This window comes from Pinus tabuliformis, chromosome 2_1 (genome assembly GCF_031772625.1).
Source record: "Pinus tabuliformis cultivar Carrire ecotype Pingquan chromosome 2_1, CPIR1, whole genome shotgun sequence".
Lineage (NCBI taxonomy): Eukaryota > Viridiplantae > Streptophyta > Pinopsida > Pinales > Pinaceae > Pinus > Pinus tabuliformis.
The window spans coordinates 929,754,535-929,772,678 of record NC_142299.1 but is presented as its reverse complement, the minus strand read 5'-3'; positions in this window follow the sequence as shown (position 1 = coordinate 929,772,678).

Genomic DNA, 18,144 nt, shown 5'->3' with positions numbered 1-18,144 from the left:
TGGCCCTGAAAGAATTCAAGCCATCTTGCAAATCCCTTATCCGAGAAACATCAAAGAATTGCAAGCATTCCTAGGAAAGATCAATTTCCTAAGGAGATTTATCCCAAACTTGGCTGAGCTGATACGAATGCTAAATAAAATGTTAAATAAGGATTCCAAGGTAAAATGGACTTTAGAGGCCAAGCAAGCCTTTGAGGGCATAAAATCTGCCTCAACCCAAGTCCCAGTCCTCACAAGTCCTCAATTTAATAAAGATTTCATCATTTTTTCATTTGCATCTGAACACACTATTGCTGTTGTCCTTTTGCAGAAAGATGATCAGGGAAATGAAAAGCCAATTGCATTTTTTAGCTGAGCCCTTATAGATGCACCCTTGAAATACCAAATCATGGAGAAGCAAGCATATGCTCTTGTAAAAGCAATCAAAGATTTCAGAATTTACATTTTATATTCACATGTGATTGCTTATGTACCAAATGTTGTTGTAAAAGACATATTAACTCAAGAGGGCATAGAAGGCAAAAGGGGCAAATGGATTGCCAATATCCTTGAGTATGACATTGAGATAAAACCCACCAAGCTGATAAAGGGACAAGGTTTAGCCAGACTGATGTCTGAAACCAATTTTCAAGCCTTAGACATTAATCAACTGGACAATGAATAGGAGCTAGCGACTCCACAGATCAGTCAAGCTTTTTTGCAATCCCCATGGTATGTTGATATATGTTTTATATTGTTAAACCTGTGTGCTCCTCCAGGGTTGTCCAAAACCAAAAAGAGATTTTTAAAGATGAAAGCATCAAAGTTTTGTGTCTTAGATAGTGCCCTGTTTTGGAAAAATCATGAAGGAATATTGATGAATTGTCTAACTATGAATGAAACTGACAGTGTCATGAAAGAATTCCATGCAGGGGACTGTGGAGGGCACTTATATTGGAAGTCCATTGCTGATAAAATACTAAGGGCTAGTTTCTATTGGCCCTCTTTGTTTGTTGATGTAAGAAAGTTTGTTGTTTCATGCCACAAATGCCAAATCTTTAAAGGCAAAAGAAAGCTTCTCCCCTTGCCCCTTAAGCCTATTTCAACCAAGAAGCCTTTCCAACAATGGGGTCTTGACTTCATTGGAGAAATCCATCCATCCTCTTCTGGCCAACGTAAGTGGATTCTAACAACCACAGATTACTTTACCAAGTGGATTGCAGCCATCCCATGTAGGCAAGCCAATGACTCCACCATTAACCAATTCCTTGAAACCAACATTTTGTCCAGATTTGGCTGTCCTGAGAAGATCATTACAGATAACGCTGTTGCCTTCAAATTCAAGAAGATGATCAGTTTTTGCCACAAATTCCACATTACCTTAGGCCACTCCACAGCCTATTACCCTCAGGGGAATGGCTTGGTCGAATCATCCAACAAAAGTTTGATTAACATCATTAAGAAATTCTTGGAGGAGAACAAGAAGAACTGGCACAAAAAGCTTGTAAATGCCCTATGGGCAGACAGATTGTCAACCAAGAGGTCCATAGGAATGAGCCCATATGAGTTAGTCTATGGCATGGAGGCCAAGTTCCCCTCTTCCTTGGGAATCCCTGTCATCAAATTGCTGCAAGAAATGTAGGGAGAGCCAAATGATATCCAAAGAAGAATAAACCAAACCATCCATTTGCAGCAAACAAGAGAGCAAGTGTACGACAGAGCTCATATTTTACAAGAGAAGCTTAAGAAAATGTTTGAAAAAAGAACCAAGGCTGAAGACTTCTACATAGGCAACAGAGTCTTAAGATGGGATTCAAGAAGAGAGGACAAAGGAAAGCATGGCAAGTTTTATTTCCTGTGGAAAGGCCCCTTTATTATTTCGGTTGTTCAAGGTAACAACACATATTTTCTGAAGAATTTGGATGGCATCACAGCTGAAGAAGGCCCTGTCAATGGTCGAATGCTAAAGCACTATCATGATCCCATTTGGTGAAGGCAGCACAGTTTTGTATACTATCTGTACATTAATATCAGTATTTTCAGCACTTTTTCTTATAACAGGCCAATAAGAGGGAACAATGCAGCAAATTTTGAAGGAAAGATCAAAGAAAGTTCTATTTCAGATCTTTGTTTTGAAATAATTACAAAGAAGTGCTCAAGTGGATTTAAATATGATTACAAGCACCCACAGGGCAAGAAGCGGAGCTGGGATTTTTCTGCAATTCAGCTCAAAAGAATACTACATATCAGCTTATGAGAATTCAGTCAAAGGCATTGACAAGAAGGAAATTTTCAGTTCACAGCAACAAGTGAAGATCAAGGCATTCTAACCTGTTGTTCTTGGCTTTTCATCCTGAAAAACCATCCCTAAGTGGAGCCACTGTTAGCCTCTTATTGCAATAGGTTTCATATTTCATGATTGATTGTTTTACATGCCAAATATGTCATCTTTTCACGCTGCAAGGTTCCATATTTCCAAGAAGTTCCATTTTGAAGAATCATACCTTTTTTGAAGAATTTTACAGATAAGGGAAATCCAAACAACTTAATCTTGTCTTCCCTAGGTTTAAATTACTTGTTTTAGAAGATAGAGAATGAATATCTGTCCAAACAGCTTAAACTTGGCAAATCAGTAGCTAGGTAGAGAAATGAAGGAGCCCAACTGCTTAATCTGGGCCCTTAGAAGAGATAAGGGTACATTTAGATAGGAGGGTAGTCAAAAGAAAAAAAGATAGTCAGGGTCTGCAAGTCTAAGTGCACCCATGCAAAAAGAAGAAAAAATGTTAGGCAAATAGGCTGGGTAAGTAGTTTTGTGGTTGCAGAATCAAGCTATGTGATCCATTTCATGTTTTCAAGTGTTATATCTATTTAGATCACAGTTATGAGGCACTTTTTCATTTGGAGGAACTCAAGCGAGGCATGTCTAACTCCCCCTTCTCCTTATTCCTCAAATCACTCACTAACATCCCCTTGAGGACCTTGGGATCTGCCCAACCAGTCCTGTTACCACTTCATTTTTTGTAGAATACTAAGTCAAGCTTTGACTTTCTTCAGTGAAAAGAAGCTACATTTCTTGTGTAAAAATCATTTCTCCACAGTTCATTCACTTCCTATGTTTTAAAGTTTCAGTTCACAAACTTAGCCTCTCCCCTACACTTCACCTCACAAATTCATATTAACTTCTAACATTATTATGTAAATCCCTATCTAGTTTCCCTTCTCCTTACTAAAAAGCACTAAATAGCTCCCCTATGTACATATCCTCTCCCTCTGGTTGGAAGATAACCTTGACTATGCTTGGGAATCGCTAAGTTTGCCTGAAACTTAGCCAGATTCCTCAGCTTGCCTCTCAAACCATCTTCTAAAAAAATGCATTAGGACTCATTCCTATGCATAAAATTCCCCTCTAAATGTATAAAATCCATCTTTGGCCGTGTTTTACCTTTCCCAAGGCATAAACCCCTTTTGGCCATAAACCCTTCTCAAAATACATAAAACCCTTCTCAAGTTCCTTTGAACTCCTCCAAAGCGTAAAATTCCTTTTTAGGTTATCAGACCCCTTCCGAGGCCTCAAAAACCTGTATTTCCCAAAGTTTTGACCCCCCCGCACATAAATATTAATTTAATATTCGGGCGGGCCCCCACACATAAACCTGCCGCCAACTCCGCACTCTGTCAGCCCTCCAATCCACCCGCCCATATCCAATGGCTCTTGGCGATTTCGGATCCACCCTGATGATCGACTGTTATCCTCTGATAGCCTGGCGGTTTTGCTATCGTACAGAAGACAGGTGTCCACCTTTTATTGCGTCGGAGCCCCTCCAACAATTACCGCTCTCGTACAAAATGTGGTCCGATGAAACCACAAACCGCCTTCTGTCTCTCTGCCCCTGACGTCATTGCCACGACAGCACTACGTCTTCCCCGCATCAACCCGCCACTGTGTCCTGTGCCATGTCGTCACCCTGCCGTACTGGCACGTCACCCTGCCACGTCATCGTCGTACCGGGACCCACTGTTGATGTCATCACCGAAAAAAGGCGCGAAGGGCGAAATCACAGTGAAGGATGCCCAGAATGAAAAAATGAGGCAGTTTTTGATGCGCGATTAGCGCTTGGCGCTAATCGCACATCGCTAAGAAAAAATGGTCAAAATGGAAGGTTGCCTATTGCTCGGCTACCAGCAGGCCCGAAAATTCGCAAATTGACAAGATTTCTTTAGGTAGGTTCAAAAAAGGGGCAATGTGACAATTGATGAGCCCCAAATTTGGTAACATTTTGGGCTCATTTGGCCTAACTACCCTTGCTCAATCCTTCATTTTTCATAACTTATGCATCATTTTTTAGTATGTTTATGTCATTTGTACGAATAAGGGCAGTCACTATTCCTAGGTGGCTAACACGTGCTCATTTCAGGGTTTTTGACACATGTTGGAGCAAAACCAAGCAGATAAGGGCTAGGAGACAGCCAAGATGGGGTTGAGGATTTGTAGGAGGGTTTTCCACAGTATTAAATGGCCTTCCTTGGGATCTTCACCCCCAACTCCGAGCTCCAACAGCCACCACAATCGGATCTAGAAGGCAGCCAAACGGATTTTGAGGAAGCAGCTGTTCACTCCCAGTTTGGTAAGCCGAGTCCCACAGATTTAAGAGGCCAGCTTGGGGCCTCGTGATGTATAATGATAAGGCTTTAGCCTTCGAAAAGGACTTTTGGAACACTGTTGCACATTCTACACTACGAGCTGCCAGCTCTGTTTTTGCTTTTGTAGCCATCAATTGCAGACCTTTTGACTTATGATTATTATTTTTTAATGGGAAGCAATCAGCTTTGATCTCAGTTCTGAGTTTCTAAAGGAGCCATAACTCTCGGGGTTGGGCCCAACCTGAGAGCCTAGGGCCTCCTTCTTCTGTATTGATATCTTTTCTTTCAGCAGTATGGTTTCCTTTACATGCATTTGAAACACAGTTTGTTGAGTTAGATTTCGTGGTGTGGTTAAGTAGGTCATTGTTAGAAGATAGAGTTGCTCCATATGTTTAGAATAGAGTAAAGAGATTAGAATTGATAAAAGTTCTAGAAAATGGTTGCCTGCACTCTCATTTTCACCTCTTTCTAGAGGCAGGAATTGCAGACAGTGCTTCCCAACCAAAAACATTGGTTTGCGTATTCATGCAGTCTTTGGTGCAATATTTTCATTTGTAGAAGTTATCCATGCGCTCAGACCTCTTTGAATGTTTCTTTGCTTCAATACCATACATGGTTCTCTTTAGAAATAACGTTGTTGTTCATTGGTTTCATTAAACAGTTAGGATAGATTAGTAATATTTTGATATTGTGCAGGACGTGGATGATTTGGTTCAGTTTATATTGTGCAGTGCATCTCCAGCATTCTCTTGTCCTCCTAAGCTTCATCCAAGCCAACTGCTCATCTCCAAATTAGACCCCTCGTCTCACAACTACTCTACTGCCCACGTCATCCTACCGTTTTTGGCCTTCCATTCCCTCTGCCCTCTCTAAGACAAACTAGCTTTACACACCCTCTCATCACCTCTTCTCTCTGTCGCTAAGTCATTACAAACCCCTCTCCTACCTCCCTATCCATCCATGCAGCCTCTTCCACTCACCCATCATCCAAAATCCAATCGTAGAACATCCTGTAGGAATTACTGAACATCCTGTAGAAATTCTGAAACATCCTGTAGAACCCCTGCAGACTTCCTGTAGAAGCTCATAAACGCGGTCTCTTGGCAGCCAAACTTTGTGAAACTCTCTGGGAGGATGTTAGGGACTCCTTAGACCCTCTCTGAGCCTTCCCGACCTCTTCCAAGCATTTCTCCTCCGTGACCCGCCTCTGCATAGTAATAAGCCAGTTAAAAGCACATGCATGATAGTTCTAAATAACTTATTCAAAAATACAAAAAGATGTTTTCTTCAGGTAGAAATAGTCTAGACACATGCATCTTACCTTCATAGAAGTAATGGCATCTCTTTCATTAGTTTGCATTCCCATCTTTGCATCAGTAGGACTAGCTGGTAGAATTAGGGTTTGCTAGGGTTTGCGTTTCTCATTGTCTTTCAGTTCCTTTCTGCAAGTAGATTAGCTTCCTTCGAGTTATCTTTCGTCCATCAGTTAAAAAGCTTCTTCTAAGAGCTCATAGAAGTTGGCTTGAGCCCCTAGCGGACTTGTGCCAGCTGACCAAGTGACAGCTGCGGCAAGAGCTAGTACTTGTGCATACAACACCGTCGCTTCCAAGTTTGTTACGAACTACCGGGTTGATAAAATTAAAGAAGGAAGCTCTAGGAGTTGTAGCATTATTGCTACAATACTGGAGCCCACCATCTTTTTGGCGCCGCTGCCGGGGAACGAACCCGGGTCACCCGCGTGACAGGCGGGAATACTCACAACTATACTACAACGATTGTTGGGGTCCTCAATTTGTATAAATAAGAGGGCTTAGGGCCTCATTTCAGTTAGTCATTTTGGTTAGCTAGTGGTTAGTCATTTTGTAGCCAATGGTTAGTCATTTTGTAGGCAAAAGTTAGCTAGTCTGTAGTTCGATTTTTAGGCAGTAGATTAGCTTTGCTTTCAGCACATTTTCAAGTTTCCCTTGTGGACAGTTTTGATGTAACTCTTCTTTTCTTGCTCAATAAATATGAATCCAGCTTTTCACCAGCTCTAAATCTCTCTTAGGAGGCTATAGCTCTTGGGGTTGGGCCCATCTCAAGCGCCCAATACCTCCTTTGATTATCTTTATGTGTTTTTGCTGCATTCTTAGAATAAAATCTGCTATTTAGATCCCCGGCAACAGTGCCAAAAAGATGGTGGGCTCCAGTATTGTAGCAATAATGCTACAACTCCTGGAACTCCCTTCTTTAATTTTATCAACCCGGTAGTTTGTAACAAACTTGGAAGCGACGGTGCTGTATGCACAAGTACTAGCTCTTGCCGCAGTTGTCACTTGGTCAGCTGGCACAAGTTCGCTAGGAGCTTAAGCCAACTTCTATGAGCTCTTAAAAGAAGCTTTTTAATTGATGGATGAAAGCTAACTCGAAGGAAGCTAATCTAATTGCAAAAAGAAACTGAAAGCCAAAAAGAAACGCAAACCCTAGAAAACCCTAATTCTACCAGCTAGTCCTACTGATGTAAAGGAGAGAATGCAAACTACTGGAAGAGATTCCATTACTTCTATGAAGGTAAAATACATGTGTCTAGACTACCTCTACCTGAAGAAAACATCTTTTTATATTTTTGAATAAGTTATTAGAATTATCATGCATGTGCTTTTAACTGTTTATCATTGTGCAGAGGTGGATTGGCGAGAGGAAATGCTTGGAAGAGGTTGGGAAGGTTTAGAGAGGGCCTAAGGGGTCCCTAACACCCTTCCAAAGAGTTTCACAGAGCTTGGCTATCAAGAAACCTCATCAGTGAGCTTCTACAGGAAGTCTGCAGGGGTTCTACAGGATGTTTCAGGAATTTCTACAGGATGTTCAGAAATTTCTACAGGATCTTTTAAAATTGGATTTTGGAGGATGGGTGAGTGAGGGAAGATGCATGAATGGATATGGAGGTAGGATAGGGGTCTCGAGTGGCCCAGGGGCTGGTGGATGGAGTGGTGAGAAGGTGTAGATAGCTAAGTTGGCTCGAAGAAGGCTTAAACAATGCTGTACAAAAACTAGGGTTATGTGAGCAAATGTGGAAAACGTGATGTAAGGATTCTAAGTAGAGGGTGGAGTGGATGGTGCTGATGGAGAATAAGTAGATGAAGGAGTGGTACAGGTGCTCTGCAAGTCATTTTTCCAATCTGAACCAACAAAGAATTGTAAATTCAAAGACCTAGTTTCGTTGACCTAATTTGCTAGCTGTCAGTAAAGAGAATGAACAGAAGTGTGACCTGCAATGAAACCATGTATTTTAACTCATGCAACTAAGCAAACGAAAGTCTGAACTTGTAACCAACTTCTACACATGAAGATCAAACACTGGTGATTGCATGGCAAAGCAAAATTAGTGTTTTTGTGGGCAGCAAAGTCATCCTAGTCACAGCTCTTGATCCCACTGAGGGAGAGGTGAAACCATAGATGTTTGTTGGCCCTTTTCTTGAAGATTTTTCTGTTAACAACCTATCAACTAAATCTAAGCATAAAAAGCTATTTTTCTCATCAAAAACAACCTAAATAATAAAACAAGGTTTAAATCTAAATAACAGATTTTATTCTAAGAATGCGGCAAAGACACATGAAAGTAAACAAAGGAGGTACTAGGCACTTGAGATGGGCCCAATCCCAAGAGCTACAGCATCCTAAGAGAGATTTAGAGCTGATGCAAAGCTGGATTCATCTTTATTGAGCAAGAAAATAAGAGTTACATCAAACTGTCCACAAGGAGAACTTGAAAATGAGCTGAAAGCAAAGCAAATCTATTGGCTAAAAATCGAACTACAAACTATTAACTTCTACCTACAAAATGAGTAACCATTGGCTAAAAATTGACTAACCACTAGCTAACCAAAATGACTAACTGAAATGAGGCCCTAAGCCCTCTTATTTATACAAATTGAGGACCCCAACAGTCCTCCTAAACTTTAGGGACTCGGCTGCCCAAGACTTGTAGTTAACAACAGTCCTACTTGACTTGCTTGGCTGCCCTTGTGCTAATTAATTTGGTGGCCCTTGAACTCCGAGCTGATGGTGGAGAATTCGAGGTAAGGTCCTATAAATGAAGGGGACACCTTCCTACAAATCCTCTCCCTTGTTCTCCCACGAATTTGGCTGCCAAGTGCTCATTAAAACCTTCAATTTTATCTCCAAATTGACCAAAAAGGCTACACAAAGCACACATTAGACTTTTTGGCATAATGACTAACCCAATTCACTCTATTAGCATAAATATAATCAAAAACATGCAATAAACTAATGAGAATGGTGGATTAATTCGAATTAGGAAGTCGAATGAGCCCAAATAATCATCCATTTTTGGGGCTCATCATCACCCCCCCACTGAAAGTGTTGCTCATCCTCTGAGCAACCAATCTATCTCATCATCTTTGATGGCCCTGGTGGCCTCCCTGTCATTCCAAGCTTCTGAAGTGATTTCCTCTTCTCGGTCATGAAACCATGCTTTTCTCTCTGCTTCTTCCCACTGCCTGCTCCTTTTCCTAGAGAATTCTCAGCTTTGGTATGATTGTGCAAGTATATTCAATCAGATGGTGGCAATGGTGGTGAAAGGAGATGAAACCAGTGGAGGATGGAAGAAAAGAGTGGTTGCATGCCTCCTCAATAGACTTCAAGCTTCAAATCCCTCTTCATAATCGATTTTGGCCTGCCCAATGGCTCTACAGGATGTTTCTGGTAAAAATACAGAACTTCCTGTAGAAAGTCCTGTAGCTTCTTGTAGAAGGTTGAACCATGACTAAATTGTGTCCAAACCTTGAAAAAATGAGTGTTCATGGAGGGGATGGATGTGAGGATGCCTGGGAACTTGGTAGGGACCCTTTTGCTTATGCTGGGAGGCCATTTTCTGGCTAGGGAATCTGATGGTGGGAATCTGTTGGTTAGGCCTGCAAGCACCTCTGTGTCCATCCCTCGCCTTTCTCCATCATCTTTTCCACCTCATTGTGCTTCTTCATTGTGCTTCTATAGGAAGTTCCTGTAGAAATTGTAGGAAGCTAGAAATGGATTTCAAAAAGGTGGTTTGGCGAACATGGTAGCTTCCTCAAGGGTTTAGAAGTCCTCCTGCACATTTCAAACTCCTCCTCCATCATCTCCATGCCTGCATCACAACCCAAGCTCAGTCTTTCTTACCATGCAACAAAACTGCAAAATGCCTTGAAGCAAAAATACCTAGAACAGAATTTGTTTTTTCCATAACTTGAAAACCATGCATCCATTGGAAAAACCATTTTACGGGGAATTGTATAGGGATGATGGCAACATGCTCGAGAAGTTTCAGGCCATTCCGGTGCACGGTTTCCAAGAAATCAGCCTCCATCACCATCATCCATTTTTGCATTTTCTCCATATCCGTGCATCCGTTTCAAAACCTGTTTCATGGGGATATGCATATGGGTGATAGTAACCTACCCAAGCAGTTTCAACCGATTCTGATGCATGGTTTCCGAGAAATTGATCTCTGAAATCTTCAGCCATTTTCCATTTTTCTTGAAATCTGTGCATCCATTGATCACGATTTTGCTATGGGAGGTGCATAATGATGATAGGAATGCTCTCATCAAGTTTCAGATCAATCCGGTTTATCGTTTGGGAGCAATGGAGAAAACAAGTTCTGGTCCTGTGAAATTCAGCAGCAGCAGCTTGAAGTTGCAGATTTGAACGTGGAAACAAATGATTGTAGCTTAGATCTGGTCAGAGGACACCTGCACAAGGAGAACAACCAAAAAAAATCAGCAGCCAAGCCACATGCAACCGCAAAAACCAGTGCATGCAGCAAATGACAGGCCACAACACCTCACAACAGCCATTGGACTTCTAGGTACGTGACTGAAACTCATTCCTCTGGTTGCATGAATGTAATTTAGAAACTGCATGAGCAATGAGATGGTCGGGATTAAAAAAATCAGTGGCTAGCTAACTGACCACCGTCATCCAGTTCAATAGCGCTCGGTGGGTGAATGAGACACGTGCGCTCAACCATCTCAGGAGGGAATTAGAAAACAGGTAGTGATGGACAGTTAAACTTCAGCGTGATTGATGAACAAAAAATAGTTAAGCACTGCAGGGGACCAATAGTTTGCATGGGCCAACGCACGTCTCTACCACCTCACCACAAATCATGCCACAATTAAAAATGCTCAGCTGACTCTCACCATCTGCTGATTAATTTGCACTTGCAACATTCTTAGCTGAAGTATGCGTCCTCTACTCCCACAATTGGTTAACCTATCGTCCTCCACTGAGCTTTGCAGCCTGGTTCAAATTTCTCTAGTGTATCGGGCTCACTCAAAGGTAGAATAACATTCTACAGGAAACGGGAGGGGTTTTCTACAGGAAGTACGTTATATCCTTCTGAAGCAGAGGAGCCTGAGTTTTTCTTCATCAAGTTTGGAGCTTGAAGAAAGGTAGGCTCAAAAACACCATTCCCCTGCATGATATTTCGAAAGGTGGTGAACTAGCTTGGTTGAAGTGGGGACAATTAAAACCAGTCTGCCTGTGGGTCAAGAATGGTGGTTTGCTTGTGGGATACACGGAATTTCTTTCAAATAGCGCTGCATCACATTCTCTTCCAAGGTTCCTGTTAACAAATGCTCCATATGATAATGATAAACCACTGTAAGGCTTACTTGTGCATAAAAAAAATTGTGACTGTTATGTGGTTGGAATAAAAAACAAGCTCTGCGCCCTTTTTGAGAGAGCCTAATTCCCTTTTGTCAGTCGAATTTGAGCAGCAACAGCATTCTAAATGGGGATTTGGTGCAAAGGAAAATACAAAAAATTGAGCGAAACTCCCGAGGTGGTAGACCTGTTTACCCATGCCAATTGGATGACCTTCTGTGACAGAATCCAAGGCTATGATGATGAGGTAACCGAAGAATTCCTAATATCCCTGCAGCCTAAATCCAAAATACTGGCCACTGTAAATTTCAGAGGGTTGACCCTAAAACTGACCCCACAACTCATTAGCAGAGTCACTGAGCTGCCATTGGGGACATCATGGAGTAAAGAGGAGAGGTCATTGGGCCAAAAAGCCAAAAAGGAATTTTTCTACCAGAAGAATAGTTTTCAGAGGATAAGAATGGGGTCCGGAGAGCCAGCCTTCAGCCATTTTGGAGCGAGGTCAGCCTTCAAGTTATGAAGTATATTACCTGTGAGGGGCGATTCAGCATCGTACATGGTTATCATTTCTGTTTACTAACAAAACTCAGGCATCAAATGGATCTGCCCTCAGAACAAAAATTGAGCATCCCCTACTTCTTCCTGCAATCCTTGATGGAATGTGCCACAAAGCTAAGGGAGGGGACACCAGACCAGCTGGCCCATCATGGGCTTATCAAGCTCCTCGTGGAAGATGCACTCCATACTTACACTGTCCCTCTCTCTTGGGGAATTTTTCGGAATATGTCTAAGGATGATGACATCCGAATTGTGGCCGAAGAACTCACTTCCTCTAACAGCGAGGAAAAGGAGAAAATTGAGGTAGAGAAACTAGCTAAGGGCAAGGAAACGCAGGGCAGACCATCACCGGAAAGGTCGCTAGAAAAGAAAGAGGAAAAGCAGGAGAAAAAAAACAAGATGCTGAGGCCAAAACAGTGGGTGGTAAAATAACACAAACATCCAGGGAGAAAAGACTGCAGAGCAGGATAGAGAGGACTGAGAAAGCCCAGGCCAGTGAAGGCACCCCTAAGGCAGCATCAACCAAGCTAAAGGAAAAAGCACCCTCAGCCAAGCGGGCTAAGACAGTGCCAATTGCTTCTATAGGAAGCCAGAAACCAGCCACTACAGGCATTTCTACAGGAGGTCTGAAGAAAGGGCAGCAGAAGGAGAAATTGGCCGAGATTTTAGCTAGGGAGGCAGCACCTGTGCTGGCCACCCTAAGCACATCCATCCCCTCCATGAACACTCATTTTTTTCAGGGTTCAGACACAATTTAGTCATGGTTCAACCTTCTACGGGAAGCTACAGGACTTTCTACAGGAAGTTCTGTATTTTTACCAGCAACATCCTGTAGAAGCCTTTGGGCAGGCCAGAATCAATTATGGAGAGGGATTTGAAGCTTGAAGTCTGTTGAGGAGGCATGCAAGCACTCTTTTCTTCCATCCTCCACTGGTTTCATCTCCTTTCACCACCATTGCCGCCATCAGATTGAATATACTTGCACAATCATACCAAAGCTGAGAATTCTCTAGGAAAAGGAGCAAGTAGTGGGAAGAAGCAAAGAGAAAAGCATGGTTTCATGACAGAGAAGAGACATCACTTCAGAAGCTTGGCATGACAGGGAGGCCACTAGGGCCATCAAAGATGAGGAGATAGATTGGTTGCTCAGAGGATGAGCAACACTTTCAGTAGGGGGTGATGACGAGCCCCAAAAATGGATAATTATTTGCGCTCATTCAACCTCCTAATTCGACTTAATCCACCATTATCATTAGTTTATTGCATGTTTTTTATTATATTTATGCTAATAGAGTGAATTGGGTTAGTCATTATGCCAACAAGTCTAATGTGTGCTTTGTGTAGCCTTTTTGGTCAACTTGGAGACAAAATTGAAGGTTTTAATGAGCACTTGGCAGCCAAATTCGTGGGAGAACAAGGGAGAGGATTTGTAGGAAGGTGTCCCCTTCATTTATGGGCCCTTACCTCGAATTCTCCACCATCAGCTCGGAGTTCAAGGGCCACCAAATCAATTAGCACAAAGGCAACCAAGCAAGTAAAGTAGGACTACTGTTAACTACAAGTTTTGGGCAGCCGAGTCCCTAAAGTTTAGGAGAACTGTTGGGTCCTCAATTTGTATAAATAAGAAGGCTTAGGGCCTCATTTTGGTTAGCTAGTGGTTAGTCAATTTGTAGCTAGTAGTTAGTCATTTTATAGTCATTTTGCAATTCGATTTTTAGGCAATAGATTATCTTCGCTTTCAGCTCATTTTCAAGTTCTCCTTGTGGACAGTTTTTATGTAACTCTTCTTTTCTTGCTCAATAAAGATGAATCCAGCTTTGCACCAGCTCTAAATCTTTCTTAGGAGGCTATAACTCTTTGGGTTGGGCCCATCTCAAGCGCCCAATACCTCCTTTGATTATCTTTATGTGTTTTTGTTGCATTCTTAGAATAAAATCTGCTATTTAGATCTAAATCCTGTTTTGTTATTTAGTTTGTTTCTTGATGAGTAAAATAGCTTTCCATGCTTAGATTTAGTTGATAGGTTGTTAACAGAAAAAGCTTCAAGAAAAGGGCCAACAAACATCCGTGGTTTCACCTCTCCCTCAGTGGGATCAGGAGTTGTGACCTGGATGACTTTGCTGCCCACAAAAACACTGACTTTGCTTTGCCATGCAATCATTAGTGTTTGGTTTTCATTTGCAGAAGTTGGTGACATGTTCAGATCTTTGAATGCTTCATTGCATAGTTAATATACATGGTTTCCTTGCAAATAAAGCTGTTGTCCATTCTTTTTACTGTTAGCTAGATCATATTAGGGTAGCATAACTAGATCTTTGTTTTCTTGCATGTCTTTGTTGGTTCAGTTGGAAACATAAATTGCAGAGCACCTGTACCACTTCTCTGTCTACCCAGACTCCCTCAAACCCATCTTCTCCATCTCCTAACTTGGTTTCTTGCCTCACGTTGCCATACTGCCCTCATAACCCTACCTTTTGTGCAACATTACTTTAGTCTTCTTGGAACAAGTCCAGCCATCTACACCTTCTCCTCAACTCTATCCATCAGTCCTTGGGTCATTTCAAGCCCCTACCCTGCCTCCCTATCCATTCATGCACCTTACCTCACTCACCCATCCTCCAAAATCCAATTTTTAAACATCCTGTAGAAAAATTACAAAACATCCTGTATAAATCCTAAACATCCTGTAGAACCCCTGCAGAATTCCTGTAGAAGCTCACGAATGAGGTTTCTTGATAGCCAAACTCTGTGAAACTCTCTGGAAGGGTATTAGGGACTCCTTAGACCCTCTCTGAACCTTCCCGACCTCTTCCAAGCATTTCTCCTCCTTGATCCACCTATGCACAGTCAAAAATAGTTAAAATCACATGCATGATAATTCCAACAACTTAATCAAAAATACAAAAATATGTTTTCTTTAGACAACACTTTCAAATGGATGAATGAGCCCCAAAAATGGATGATTATTTGGGCTCATTCAAATTCCTAATAAGACCCGCCAACCAAATTCCAATGTTTTTCAAATGTGTCTTTTTGTCCACCTAAGGGTTCTTTAATCACAGCCATCGAAGAAGAGAGAATGTTGGCTGTGTGAAGCAATGGGGGTGTTGTGCAATCATTTTTCTAACTTATGTCTACTCCTACAAGGCATGAAAGGAAATCTTTTTGGGTGTTTTTTTCTTTTTTATGCTTGTACCTGCAAAAACTAAAATAGATTGAACTGCAACTAATTATCTTGCTGAAATGAAAATGCGGAATTGAAATGAAAGCAGGAAATGACTAATCTATTTTGCTCAAATGAAATTGCAGGAATTAAATGCTAGCCTACACTTGCGGAATTGAAATGCTAATCTATGAAAGCGGGAAATGTCTATTCTACTTTTGCGGAAATGAAATGAAATAAACTACTTGGCAGAAGGTTGTAGTGGAAAATAGAAGAAAAGCAGCAATCACCAATACTCTGACGCTTCCCACCCAACACTGCTTAATTCCTCTGCATCTGTTCCATGGTTTCCTTGCAGGAGTGAACTGGGTTAGTCATTATGCCAACAAGTCTAATGTGTGCTTTGTGTAGCCTTTTTGGTCAATTTGGAGACAAAATTGAAGGTTTTAATGAGCACTTGGCAGCCAAATTCGTGGGAGAACAAGGGAGAGGATTTGTAGGAAGGTGTCCCCTTCATTTATGGGCCCTTACCTCGAATTCTCCACCATCAGCTCAGAGTTCAAGGGCCACCAAATCAATTAACACAAGGGCAGCCAAGCAAGTCAAGTAGGACTGCTATTAACTACAAGTTTTGGGCAGCCGAGTCCCTAAAGTTTAGGAGGACTGTTGGGGTCCTCAATTTGTATAAATAAGAAGGCTTAGGGCCTCATTTCAGATAGCCATTTTGGGGAGCTAGTAGTTAGCCAGTAGTTAGTCATTTTGTAGTTCGATTTTTAGGCAATAGATTAGCTTTGCTTTCAGCTCATTTTCAAGTTTCCCTTGTGGACAGTTTTGATGTAACTCTTCTTTTCTTGCTCAATAAAGATGAATCCAGCTTTGCACTAGCTCTAAATCTCTCTTAGGAGGCTGTAGCTCTTGGGGTTGGGCCCATCTCAAGCGCCCAATACCTCCTTTGTTTACTTTCATGTGTCGTTGCTGCATTCTTAGAATAAAATCTGCCATTTAGATCTAAATCTTGTTTTGTTATTTAGTTTGTTTTTTTGATGAGTAAAATAGCTTTTCATGTTAAGATTTAGTTGATAGGTTGTTAACAGAAAAAGCTTCAAGAAAAGGGCCAACAAACATCTGTGGTTTCACCTCTCCCTCAGTGGGATCAGGAGCTGTGACTAGGATGACTTTGCTGCCCACAAAAACACTGACTTTGCTTTGCCATGCAATCATTAGTGTTTGGTTTTCATTTGCAGAAGTTGGTTACATGTTCAGATCTTTGAATGCTTCATTGCAAATAAAGCTGTCGTCCATTCTTGTTACTGTTAGCTAGATCATATTAGGGTAGCATAACTAGATCTCTATTTTCTTGCATGTTTTTGTTGGTTTAGTTGGAAACACAAAGTGCAGAGCACCTGTACCACTTCTCTGTCTACCCAGACTCCCTCAAACCCATCTTCTCCATCTCCTAACTTGGTTTCTTGCCTCACGTTTCCATACTGCCCTCATAACCCTACCTTTTGTGCAGCATTACTTCAGTCTTCTTGGAACAAGTCCAGCCATCTACACCTTCTCCTCAACTCTATCCATCAGTCCTTGGGTCATTTCAGGCCCCTACCCTGCCTCCCTATCCATTCATGCACCTTACCTCACTCGTCCATCCTCCAAAATCCAATTTTTAAACATCCTGTAGAAAAATTACAGAACATCCTGTAGAAATCCTAAACATCCTGTAGAACCCCTGCAGACTTCCTGTAGAAGCTCACGAATGAGGTTTCTTGATAGCCAAACTCTGTGAAACTCTCTGGAAGGGTGTTAGGGACCCCTTAGGCCCTCTCTGTACCATCCCAACCTTTTCCAAGCATTTCTCCTCCTTGATCCACCCCTGCACAGTGAAAAGCCAGTTAAAAGCACATGCATGATAATTCTAATAACTTAGTCAAAAATACAAAAAGATGTTTTCTTCAGCTAGAGGCAGTGTAGACACATGTATTTTACCTTCATAGAAGTAATGGCATCTCTTTCAGTAGTTTTCATGCTCTCCTTTGCGTCAGTAGGACTAGCTGGTAGAATTAGGGTTTGCTAGGGTTTGCGTTTCTTTTTGGCTTTCAGTTTCTTTTTGCTAGTAGATTAGCTTCCTTCGAGTTAGCTTTCATCCATCAATTAAAAGCTTCTTTTAAGAGCTCATAGAAGTTGGCTTAAGCTCCTAGTGGACTTGTGCCAGCTGACCAAGTGACAGCTGCGGCAAGAGCTAGTACTTGTGCATACAGCACCGTCGCTTCCAAGTTTGTTACGAACTACCGGGTTGATAAAATTAAAGAAGGGAGTTCCAGGAGTTGTAGCATTATTGCTACAATAGTGGAGCCCACCATCTTGGCCTACTAGTGGTTAGTCATTTTGTAGCCAATGGTTAGTCATTTTGTAGGCAGAAGTTAGCTAGTTTGTATTTTGATTTTTAGGCAATAGATTAGCTTTGCTTTCAGCTCATTTTCAAGTTCTCCTTGTGGACAGTTTTGTGTAACTCTTCTTTTCTTGCTCAATAAAGATGAATCCAGCTTCGCACCAGCTCTAAATCTCTCATAGGAGGCTATAGCTCTTGGGGTTGGGCCCATCTCAAGGGCCCAATACCTCCTTTGATTATCTTTATGTGTTTTTGTTGCATTCTTACAATAAAATCTGCTATTTAGATCTAGATCTTGTTTTGTTATTTAGTTCGTTTTTTTTTATGAGTAAAATAGCTTTTCATGCTCAGATTTAGTTGATAGGTTGTTAACAGAAAAAGCTTCAAGAAAAGGGCCAACAAACATCTATGGTTTCACCTCTCCCTTAGTGGGATTGGGAGCTGTGACTAGGATGACTTTGCTGCCCACAAAAACACTGACTTTGCTTTGCCATGCAATCATTAGTGTTTGGTTTTCATTTGCAGAAGTTGGTTACATGTTCAGATCTTTGAATGCTTCATTGCATAGTTAATATACATGGTTTCCTTGTAGATAAAGCTGTTTTCCATTCTTGTTACTGTTAGCTAGATCATATTAGGGTAGCATAACTAGATCTTTGTTTTCTTGCATGTCTTCATTGGTTCAGTTGGAAACACAAATTTCAAAGCACCTATACCACTTCTCTATCTACCCAGACTCTCTCAAACCCATCTTCTCCATCTCCTAACT